Here is a 12,570-nt window from a genome sequence, read left to right as displayed (position 1 = left end):
CATAATCATCAGAATCGTTGCCATGTTGAGAAATGTTAATAAAGTTACACTTTCAAAAGGTAGTGGAAATAGCTGATCTACAAGCTTGTGACGCGTTGTGAGCTTGTAGATCGGCTATTTCCACTATCAATGTTATTTTTTTAAGTTTAAAATTGTCAAATATGTCAGTAGTTTCTTAGTATATTTAAGTTATGTGTCATGATTGCCATGTGCAACTTCAAAGCCTACAAGCCAAACAGAAATGTACACAGTTAAATTGTTAATCGCAATTGAGTGACGATTAATCGTCACTTAAAATGTCATAATCATGACATTCCGTTTTTTGACCCAGCTGTGTCTTCTGTCCTCTGGCCGGGCGCATAATTGTCCGGCGTTTGCGAGAGTGATCAGAGTTTATTGGTTATATTTACTGTACATATCTCTGTAAATCCCCCGCTGGCATTGCTGTGTGCGTGCATTTTATTTTGCTATAGCTGTCCCTCACACTTGAACGCTCCTCCCACCCACGCTTGTTTAGCCTACATGTGGAAGGATGCCGGCTTCGATGAAACCGACGCCAAGACGGCCAAGTGGTTGTAACGCAGTCGCAGATAATCTGCGGTAGATTTTGAAGGAAAAAGTGCCACACACAAGCTCACAATGCACCACGGTGTGACAACTTGTGAGCTTGTAGCTTGTCTATTTTCAGAATAATTTCAGATGGGGGTTCCACGGTCAAATGCATTTCGGGAATTCATTTTGGAATGTATGAAAATGTTTGAGAACCACTGACGTACACGACCGTGTGAAGTGTGAATGTTACAGACAGACAGACAGACAGACAGACAGACAGAGATGTTTTCAGTTGTAGAAGTTTTCATTGTGTCAAGTTACATGGTGGGGATTGGAACAAGGAAATTGGTTTCAGACACATTGTTTTCATTGTGTGTGTCTGTGACACACACAATGAAAAAAGAGAGAGAGAGAGAGAGAGAGAGAGAGAGAGAGAGAGAGAGAGTTGACATTGACAATGTCAATGTTTTCATTTCACAACACTAATACTGTATTGTTCCTGTTACTGTTCAAATAAATCATCTTGTATTATTCCCCCCTAGTGTAACCATGAATCCAAATCCATTCAGGCCTAGAATTATTGAATGCTTTAACTACTGAAAAATGGCAGATATACAAGCTCACAGCGCGGCACCGAGTGCCGCACCGTGTGCCGCGCTGTGAGCTTGTATATCACACCCCCATCTCAAAATATTTAGTTCCAGGGACCCCCCAGAAGCAAAATTAGAGTTACAAATGTTCGCTTAAAAAATACACATATTCAAAGATTTGCCCACATTTTCATGCCTTTTTCAAAAATAGCAGATCTACAAGCTCGCAGCGCGGGGTCCGCTCAATATGCCGACGGGCGCTGCGAGTGCCGTGCTGCGAGCTTGTAGATCTGCTATTTTTCAATAGCAAAGTATAAAATTTTCCACCTTGGGCCCTAGTAACTCAGTCCTACCCCTCCCCCCCTCCATTGTGACGCCCCTGCCTGTGAGAGGCTGTTCAGTATGACATCATTTTGTAGGCAGAGGAGAATTTCTGCCCCCAGTTTCCGTGAATCTTTTTACTATTTTTACTATTTACACATTTTTCTTCTCTTTGTTGTTGAAAGGAAAGTGTTAGAATTATACTTTAGTCGTTATTTTTGTCTCGGATCTGTTGAAATAGCGAGGGACAGAAAATGCTCTGGGGGCAGAGTTCTCCTCTGCCTACAAAATGATGTGACGGCTTAAAAGCCCCATGTGCTGTACTGTCTTTGTAATATGTCTCAACTGCTTTGACGCCTGAATTTCAGGCGTCAAATTAAAGCTAATATGATAATATTGATAATACATGATACACTCTGTGCACGGCAGCCATATTGGAAATAAATCGGGCCTCTTCCTTACATCCAATGATACTAACGAAGGCTCTGTTGCATTCTGCTCAAACAGAGTCAGGGTGCTGATATTGTTGCATGTTGGCCTATAGCTGGAAACTGCTATAGGCCAGTGGGTCTCAAAGTGTGGTCCAGGGACCCTCATGGTCCCTTGATAGGGCAGTGTTTCTCAACCTGTGGGTCGGGACCACCAGGGGGGTCCCCAATTTTATTTGGGGGGTCCCCAGACGATTAACTTACTGTGCAACATTGTTTTCTCACTCAGCAGTAAACAAACCAAGATAAGGTTTAAGTGTGTTGTAGAGGGTATCTGCACATTTCTAAATTAACAATTTAAGGACTTTTTAATACCTCTAAAATGACAAATTAAACCTGGGCCAAATTGTCTAATATTAGAGGCAGAAATTGTGAAAATATCAGCTAACAACGCCTCACGCTGCGAGGCGTTGTGAGCATGTAGATCACAATAGAACCGTGTTATACAAAATGTAATGCCTCAACTGTTAGTGCCCGTCAGGGTAGGGGGGTCCCCAGTTAAAATATGATTATTTTGGGGGTCGCGGCCTGAAAAGGTTGAGAACCACTGGTCTATGGCGTCCCTCAAGGGGGGTCCCGCACCACAAGTTGGGAAACCCTAAAGTTCACTACTCAAGTGATCTGTGGTTATGATTCTAGCCTCTCTCTCTCTCTCTCTCTCTCCCCCTCTCTCCCTCTCTCCCTCTCTCTCTCTCTCTCTCTCTCTCTCTCTCTCTCTCTCTCTCTCTCTCTCTCTCTCTCTCTCTCTCATCTCATGATAACATGTTGTTTTTCTTAAGGCTTTGAAGCAATTAGTCCGACAACAGACAGCCAGTGTTTTCTACGGTCTAAACATGTTTTTCGTGTTATTCATCCGTCAGTGTAATAAGCATAGTCTCCGATGTGTTGCCGTTTGTGGTGTGGTGCAGACTGCCTGCGTGAACAACGGTAGCATTCATTGTGAGCCTTTAAACTGTCACTTAGGTTTCCTGCTTGCGTTACCCTTCACGTGTCAAGATGTTCTCCACCTCTTGATACACTCTCAGAAACATATGGTGTTTCAGCACACACACACACACACACACACACACACACACACACACACACACACACACACACACACACACACACACACACACACACACACACACACACACACACACACACACACACACACACACAGTACTTTACTGTACTGTACAAACAGACAACAACAGCTCAACTAATTGTTGCTCATGATGAGAGATGTTCTCTGAAGTCACATGATTATAAACCGATGACTCAGCAATGCAGAGAGAGAGGGAGGGAGACGGAGAGAGAAAGAGAGAGAGACGACAGACAGACAAACAGACAGAGAGAGAGACACGGAGAGAGAGAGACCGGGACAGAGAACAGGGGCGTCACAAGGGGGTGGGGGGAAAGGTGGGACTGAGTTACTAGGGCCCAAGGTGGAGGGAACCTAATTATTTTATACTTTAGCAATTGAAAAATAGCAGATCTACAAGCTCACAGCTTTCACAAGCTCACCGAGTTCCTGGAACTAAATATTTTGAGATGGGGGTCCGTGGCCAAATACATATAATGTAGGGGGTCCTTCCGTCCTTCATATGAAAAGGTTTGAGCACCACTGATATAGAAACATAGGTTTTTCCAAAAAAAAACGTTAGAAGGATTTTCAAATATTCAAAGGCAGATCTGTAAGCTCGCAGCGCGGCACTCGGTATATCTGCTATTTTTCAATAGTTAAAGCACAATAATGCGTAATAATGCGTTCCCAGTCTAAATGGGTTAAACCCCCTCCCCTAGGAAGAACATCACAAAGGACATCAGTTGTCCCCAGGATGTGTTGTGTTATCCTTTTAGCCTTAACCTTGAATGCGTTACCAGTAAGACTCCCTAATCGGGAGATATGCGACCCGCCAGGTCACACGTATACACTGCTTTGTGTGATTTTAGGGCAAAATGTGTAGGAGCAGTGTGCAAAAAATGTGTTTTGCAAGAATCTGCTTCATGGTGGCGCTAGAAGAGGGCCATCTTGTTTCTGTATCGGTGATGATCACCGTTTTCATCTCAAGGACCGCCAAAATTACATGTATTTGGCTGCAGACGCCCCATCTCAAAATATGTTGTTCCAGGGACCCCCCAGAAACAGAGATTGGAGTTGCAAAAGTCTGCTTTGAAAAATACTGTATATATTCAAAGATTTGCAAAAAAAAAAATTTTTCTACAAGCTCACAACGCGGCATCGGCACTCGGTGCCGCACTGTGAGCTTTGTATATCTGCTATTTTTTAATAGAGCAGCATCCTACCTGGTTCGCGGTTTAATTCCCCCCATTCTGAATTCCCATAGACTTTTTTCATATTGCGTCATATAAGAACTGTGTTCCAAACATAAACAAGTGATCTCAGTGGTTTGACTCAAATGGATGTGAAGAATCAGCTGATGCTGAGAAAACGCTAATGTTACTGTCGCCGAATTAGTAAAATTTTCACCAGAAACAGACTGTATCAAATATGAGTGAATTACTGTCATAAACCATACAGAGCCACCTTCCTGACAATATCGCGCAGACCGTTTGTTTATTTTTGGACCACAATGCTTATATGAGAAGATTTTAAGATGACTCAATGTTATTCTCCATAGAGAAATGACTTCTGTGAACCGGGGTATGAGCAAGTCACGTCATGACTTCACTGCTCTATAGCTAAAGTATACAATAATTCCATGTCTTAATTGGGTAATGTCTTACCCAGTGTTGTAAAGTAACTAAGTACATTTACTTAAGTAATGTACTTAAGTACAGTTTTGAGGTGTGTACTTTACTTGAGTATTTCCCATTTCCAATACTTTTACTTCTACTCCACTACAGCTCGGATATTGTACTTTTACTCCACTAACTTCAGTTACTAGTTACTTTGCATATATAAATCATAATATTATAAAACATACATAAACCACTTTAGCCCTATTTCATACCCACGCTATTTGAAAATAGCAGATCTACAAGCTCACAACGCGCTGTGAGCTTGTGGATCTGCTATTTTCAAACATTTTGTACTTTTACTTTTGGTACTTTTAGTACATGTTGATGCCAATACTTTCGTACTTTTACTCAAGTACATTTTGAATGCTGGACATTTACTTGTAACTGCACTTGTACATCTACAATGCAGTATTGATACTTTTACTTAAAGGAGGACTTTGCCACTTTTCAACCCATCTTCATATAATAGGTCCTCACTAATGTTCATAATAAAATAGCACACATTTTTTCTACTCGGTCCAAGTCTCTTAGGAGAGCTGTGGGAAGTTCAGAAATCCATCATCTTTGTGACATCATCATTTTCCCAAAAAAAAAAAAAAAAATCTACATTTTTGAAAAAGAATATTTAGATTTTTATTATCGTGAGAACAATGGCTTCCACTTTAACATTGCAACTTTTCAGGAGTAGAAAGCCTGCATTTTCTATTAGCTTGGATTCCCAATCGGTGATGTCAAAAGACGATGGGTTTCTGACCTGCCCACAACCCTCCTCTGAGGGAAAAAAAAGCGTTTTTTTTTGTTTTAATAACTCTAAAATGACAAATTAAACATTGGCCAAATTGTCAAATATTAGAGGCAGAAATTGTGAAAACAGCAGATCTACAAGCTCACAACGTGGCGCGAAGATCTGCTTTTTTCACTAGTTCTTAATTACACATTTCTTACATTTATGGAAGTTCTTTTTTTTTTTTGGTGAGGGGAAAATCAATTGAAATATATATTTTAAATGTATGAAAAGTACATTAAATTTTTGCTCGAGTTGTAACCCATAAAACCCATTTTCACACAGGGATGGGACAGTATGAAAATTTCATATCACGATTATTGTGACAAAAGAAATCGCGATTTACGATATTATCGCGATCCATTATCCTGGGGGCGGAACATTTGCCAAAATAATTGCAGATCTACAAGCTCACAACGCGTCGCATGGCGACACGTTGTGAGCTTGTAGATCGGCTATTTTTTGGCAAAGACATTTGACAGAGAGTGAAAAAATGACATCAAGTAAATATATTATAAGTACCTTATACCAATTATAGAGGCTTTAAGTGGTACCGGATATGCAGCTCAGTAAATAAAAGGTGAATTGATCCCAGTGCATGATGGAGGACGATGTCACGATAAATTAAATCTCCTAGTTACAATTATCGTGAGTGTTATTTTATCACAATAAACGATAATATCGCTTATGGTCCCATCCCTATTTTCACCCTGACCCACAAATGGGTCTCGACGACCCACTGTTTGGGATGGACTGTCATAATGTGTGTGTGTGTGTGTGTGTGTGTGTGTGTGTGTGTGTGTGTGTGTGTGTGTGTGTGTGTGTGTGTGTGTGTGTGTGTGTGTGCGTGAAATAGGATTTTCAGATATAGGTTTACAATTACAAAAACATGTCGGTTAGGATTAGGATTAGACATTGAAGAGGTTAGGTTTAGGGGTTGGAATTAAGAGTTAAACGTGATTCAGACTTAGCTGCATGCCAGTGGCATGCACTGAAAAATAGCTGATCTATAAGCTCACAACGTGGAAAATGGCATTTGTAAGATTGCCGTTCTAAATTGTCACACGTATGGTAATACCAGACTCCCTAATTGGGAGATAAGCGTCCGCAAGGTCACATACACAAACTTTAGAAGGCAATGGTAGCCAATCAGGAGGGAATATGGGAAATGGACAGATCCATGTTGATGACATGACTGTGTGTAGAGATAATGTGTACCGCTTTGTGTGATTTTAGGGCAAAATCTGTAGGAGCAGTGTCCAAAAATGTGTTTTGCAAGAATCGGCCTCATGGTGGCGCTAGAAGAGGGCCATGTGAGAGATGAGGGATGGAAGTTGTGGTTTGGCAGCCAAGGAGTGTGTGTGAAAAGTTTGGTATGGATAGGGGCAACGGTGGCGGAGATATGAGTAGGGGAAAAGTGTGACGTGATGGACAGACAGACAGACTGACAGACTGACAGCCGGTGGAGGTTTTGATAGTAACTGCAACCTGACGGTTATCTCTCTCTCTGTGTGTGTGTGTGTGTGTGTGTGTGTGTGTGTGTGTGTGTGTGTGTGTGTGTGTGTGTGTGTGTGTGTGTGTGTGTGTGCGTGCGTGTGCGTGTGTGTGTGTGCGTGCTTGACAGATGCTGAACTAGGGATGCAAGGGACGATAATCGTCATTATCGTTTATCGTGATAAAAAAATAAACACTCACAATAATCGCATCATAGAGCAGGGGTCTTCAACGTTTTCAGGCCAAGGACCCCCTTAGTTTAGAGAGAGATGAAGCAGGGACCCCCTGTTCATAGATTCCATATACTTTCATCGTTTGACAGCACAATCATCAGTGTATTTTGGATTCATATCAATTTGTGTTTTTGTGTTTTTTAACCACTTGAACCGCCAATACTTAATAAACTTGACCTTTCACTCTGTACATAGTCTGCTCTTTTCCCCCTCTACACCAAAGCTCTGGGCCAAAAATAGCTGATCTACAGGCTCACAACGCCTAGCAGAGCGAGGCGTTGTGAGCCTGTAGATCAGCTATTTTTGGCTAAAGTTCTCAGAATATGGACGCTAGGGTTCAAGTGGTTAATATAAAAAAGGAGAAAAAAAGGTTTCTATCACTCAAAGATTTGGAGGACCCCCTGTAGTAACTCTGGGGACCCCCTAGGGGTCCCGGACCCCCTGTTGAAGACCCCTGTCATAGAGCTGTACATTAATCGTGAAATTCACTACTGACCTTTTTTTTTCTCTCACTCTCTACCAAATGTCTTGGCCAAAAAATAGCAGATCTACAAGCTTGCGACGCATTGTCAGCTTGTAGATCTGCTATCTTTTGGCAAATGTTCCGCCACAGGATAATGGACGTTGGGGATATTTTGATTATTGCGATAATATCGCAAATCTCAATTTCTTTGGTCACAATATGAAAAGTATTAACAAGAGCCTGCTGTGTCTAAATCAAAACGACATTGGGTCCATTGGAACATAGGCTTTTTGTTTAGTTCAGGGGTCTTCAACGTTTTCAGGCCAAAGACCCCTTAGCTGAGAGAGAGATGAAGCAGGGACCTCGAGATTCCATACAGTTTCATGGTTTGACAGCACAATCATCAGTGTAATTTGGATTCATGTCATGGGTTATTATCAGATATGTAACCATCAATACTTAATACAATTAACCTTTCACTCTGTACTTAGTCTGCTGTTTTTTTCCCCTCTACACCAAACCTCTTTGCCAAAAAATATGCTATGTTTGGCTCCGAATATGGACGTTAGGGTTCAAGTGGTTAATATAAAAAAAGGGGGAAAAAAAAGTTTCTATCAAACAAAGATTTGAAGGAGCCCCCTGTAGTGACTCTGAGGACCCCCTAGGGGTCCCGGACCCCCTGTTGAAGACCCCTGGTTCAGTTTTTTTCTTCCTGAAAAGTAACAGTTTTGGACATACAAGGTTCCCCACCTGAAAGCCCTGATAATGTTTATAATGCAGAATATACACAAACCTAATGATTTACACAGGGAGCTGTGTGTGCGTGTGTGTGCGTGTGTGTGTGTGTGTGTGTGTGTGTGTGTGTGTGTGTGTGTGTGTGCATGTCGTGTCGTGGGGAGGAATGGTCTGTCTATTGTCATTCTAAACAATGGGCAGGGGTCCAAGTGACTCAACACTAACTGTCAGACACACACACACACACACACACACACACACACACACACACACACACACACACACACACACACACACACACACACACACACACACACACACACACACACACACACACACACACACACACAGTGACACTGATAGCCTCCAATCAACCAAATAGCTGTGATAAGAAAACAGAGGAGAAAACTATTCTATCACAAACACTGATAAACAATATTATAGTATTAGTAGTAGTATTATTCAATGTCATATTTGTGATTCTCTTTCACTCGTATGGGAATAAGTCCATTTCCATCTCACTCTAATATATTAATAATAAGGGTAATAATAATAACTAATAATAATAATATGTCGGCAGCCATGTTGAAAACTAGACAGGAAACCACTTTAACCATTTAAACTCTAATACGGTCCTGGAGTTCCCCAGGGCTGCGTCCCAGAACCTTGTCAACTTATTTCCCTCTACACCAAAACGATCTACAAGCTCACAATGCGGGACGGGATGTGTTGTGAGCTTTTGTAGAGCAGTTGTTTTTTTGGGGGAGCAGGCAGGATGTTGGCCCATCCAGAGAGCATGAAGGACCAAACTGGGTTAAAAGTCTCCCCTGATGGAGTCGACAGATGTTTGAAGCACTTTTATCTCCGTTATGCTCTCCTAGTTGGATTTGTTACCTTTTCAGAAGAGGCTTGGGACGCTCCGAGGCTCGCTCTAGATCCTCCGGTAGGAATGTTCATCTTTTCACACATTTCACCAATCCCATAAAAAAGGGGGAAAAAAAGCAAGATCAAAACCCCCAAAAAAGTCCTCCTAAAAAGCGTCTGGGTATTCTGTTAGAGGAAGCAAAAGCCCAGAGTAGGGGTCTCCCGTTTTCCTGATGAACTTTAGAATCCCTTCCAAAACAAAACACAAACTAATCCCACAAGTCTTCCAAAAAAGTATCCGCAAGTAGTTCACGAGTATCCCTAAAGTATCCGCTTTTTACGCCTTGTTACCAAAAACAAGATGAACCCAAAGAATTCCTACAAAAAAAAAAAACTGAAGAAAGAGAGAGAGAGAGAGAGAGAGAGAGAGAGAGAGAGAGAAAAAAAAGAAAAACGTCTCAGTATTTCTTCTCCTTTCTTCTTCCTCTGGGGTCTTTGAGTCCGCTCAGACCAACATCAGCAAGTATCCGGCAGAATGTGTTTTCACACAGCTCTGGAACGACAACGTTGGCGTGATCGGGATCATATCGTGGTCATGATAAAGACATCAAACTGTGGAGGAAACTTTAAGAAGAGGATCAGTCACACAGCCAGGGAGAGCCTTTGAGTCTGAACTGTGTGAAAAGATTGGAATGTTGGAAGTCCCGCCCCCAACTCCTCTGACCACCTCCCCCCCTCCTCCCCCCCTCCTCCTCCTCCTCCTCTTCAGTGTGAAACTGGAGGAGTTTTTCTGAAGTCTGCTGTTTTTTTTTCTTCTTCTTCTTTTTTAAGAAGGCAGGGGAACCCCCTCCCTCTCCTCTCCTCTCCCTCTCTGCTCTGCGAGGGAGCAAGGAGCAGGCACGTGCACACATAGACATCGAAGGGGACTTGAGCCCCTGCCCTTTTTATTTGTAAAGTACCCTCTCCAGACCATGAATGCCGTTTTCACTATGGTGAAAGAAATGCAAATACCTGAAGGCAGCGTTCAACAGAATTGCCTTGTCCAAACTCTCCTGAACTTGAATGCAGCATCTTATGTTGAAATCTCTGTGTAGAAATCCATGCTGTTACACATCCAGTATTCACTTGATTATGCTTAGTTTAGTGTGGTGTCAAGTACCGAAAATAGCAGACCTCCAAGTTCGCGCTGTGACGTGTTGTGAGCTTGGAGGTCTGCTATTTTCGGTATTTCAGCCCCTGCCTCTAACATTCTCTGCACGTCCCTGGCAAGGAGTGCCTAAAGAAGGAGAGGACAGATGCTCTGATCCATAATGTTAGAAGGAGTTCTCCTTAACACTATGTCAGTAACGATCCGCTGCGACTGCAGAAAACGCTGCACCACTTCTTGCCTGTTGTAAAAAATAAAAGATACCGTTTCGCTACTCACCAAAACAAAGACAGCTTTTGGGAGTTGAAAGCCTACTTTCCTTAGTGGAAGCACTCGGAGCCCCCCACCTCACGTCTAAAATACACTTTTTGGACAGAAAAGAAAATGCTGGGGACTGAGAGACAAAGAGATTTGAGCTGCCAGTTACATTTTATTTGCCTGAGTGCGTGGTATTTATTCCTTTTGGGGAAAGTTGTTTACCACTGTCGCACAGCCACCTGAAGGGTTCTGGAATGGCTGAGTAAACATAGGACTAGTTACGGTATCTCTGTCAGACCCAGGGTATTTCAGGATAACAGAGATAACACTCAAACATTGGTCAAATTGTCAAATAATATAAAAAAGTTAAAATAGCAGATCTAGAAGCTCCCAGCGCACACAACAATATGTAGGCCTGTAGTGGCGTTTCCATAAACTTATTCGAATTAGGGAAGCGAATTATCAGAAATGCGCTTTAAGACAAAGCGAATTTAGCCCGTTTCCATTAAACTGGTGAAATGCGATTCTTGGGAGATCCTGCCTGGGTCAGTCTAACCAACGTGCTGTAAACACTTCCCGCGGGCTTGCACACAGTGCACACGCATCCCGACCCAGAGCCTGTCGCGACGCACCGCAGCGGAGAAAGTGCGCCGCCCCGCCGCCCGGTTGAGTCCTCCGGGCAGACTGCATCCTGCAGCGTCGCAGATGCGAGCTTGTACGGCCACTTTTTCCACGCGCAACACGGTGTGATGACGAAGGGTCACTCCGTGTGTAACAACCGGTTTGTTTTGTGGGCTAACGCTATACAATGGACGTTAATTAAGCGGCGGGGGAAAGTGTTATAGGAGGACGATAGGGACCAGAACGTCATATTTTATTCGCATTTATTGTCTGACCCGTTTCCATTCACTTAAGCGCATTTAGTTTATTCGATTAAGCCTCAAAATCCTCCTCCTCCAAGCAGATAATTCTTTTTGCGGATAATGAAAGTTTATTCGCATTTTGAAGTGTTTCCATAAAAAGATTTAGCGAATAAGCCGTTAATGCGCAAAAAGTAGCTTTATGGAGACGCCACTTATCTGTAGATCCGAGTCACACAAAATGTTATGCCTCGACTACTTTCCAAGTGCTTATCAGGGTCCCCGGTTCAAATATGATTCTTTTTGGGGGGTCACGGACTGAAAAGGTTGAGAACCACTGGTCTAACACAGGGGTTTTCAAAGTGGGTGACGGGGCACCCTGGGGTGCCGTGACGGCTACGCCCAAATATGGAGTGTATTGTCTGACCTCAATGTGTCATCATGGCATCGGGCACAAACAAATCACTCTATATATGGGCACAAAAGGGACCAGGTCCACATAATATATATGACATCAGAGATCAGGGATCGTATGCCCATAAAATGGGACTGACAGATACAGAGATCGACTTTCACGTCCTATGGGTAATTGATAGGTCGCCTTCAGTTACCCACTGATTATCGGTATTCCATATATGGAGCTATCCGACATATCGTCACTGTCGGGCAGAAACCTCGTATCTCCAAGTTTCAAATGTGTATGTTTTTTCACCAAGTAAAGCCTTGCTTCATCATACAAGGCTGTTGCACAAAAGTAGTGAAAACAGCGGATCTATAAGCACACAACGCCTCGCGGTGCGAGGCGTTGTGTGCTTGTAGATCCGCTGTTTTCACTAGTTTAGTTCATTTTTAAGACGATAAATACAAACAGACGGTCTTGGACATACAAGGTTTCCACCCGACAACGACGATATGTACAGTAACTAATCTATCCATGTCTGACATCAAGAACCCCATATTTGGGTGTGGTTGATCCAACTAAGGTCTTTACTACGCAACGCATGTGCACAACCCTGTACGACTGAGATTGTGCGAG

Source organism: Nannobrachium achirus (assembly GCF_963921795.1).
Source record: "Nannobrachium achirus genome assembly, chromosome: 19".
Classification (NCBI taxonomy): Eukaryota; Metazoa; Chordata; class Actinopteri; order Myctophiformes; family Myctophidae; genus Nannobrachium; species Nannobrachium achirus.
Note: the sequence above shows the minus strand (reverse complement) of the source record.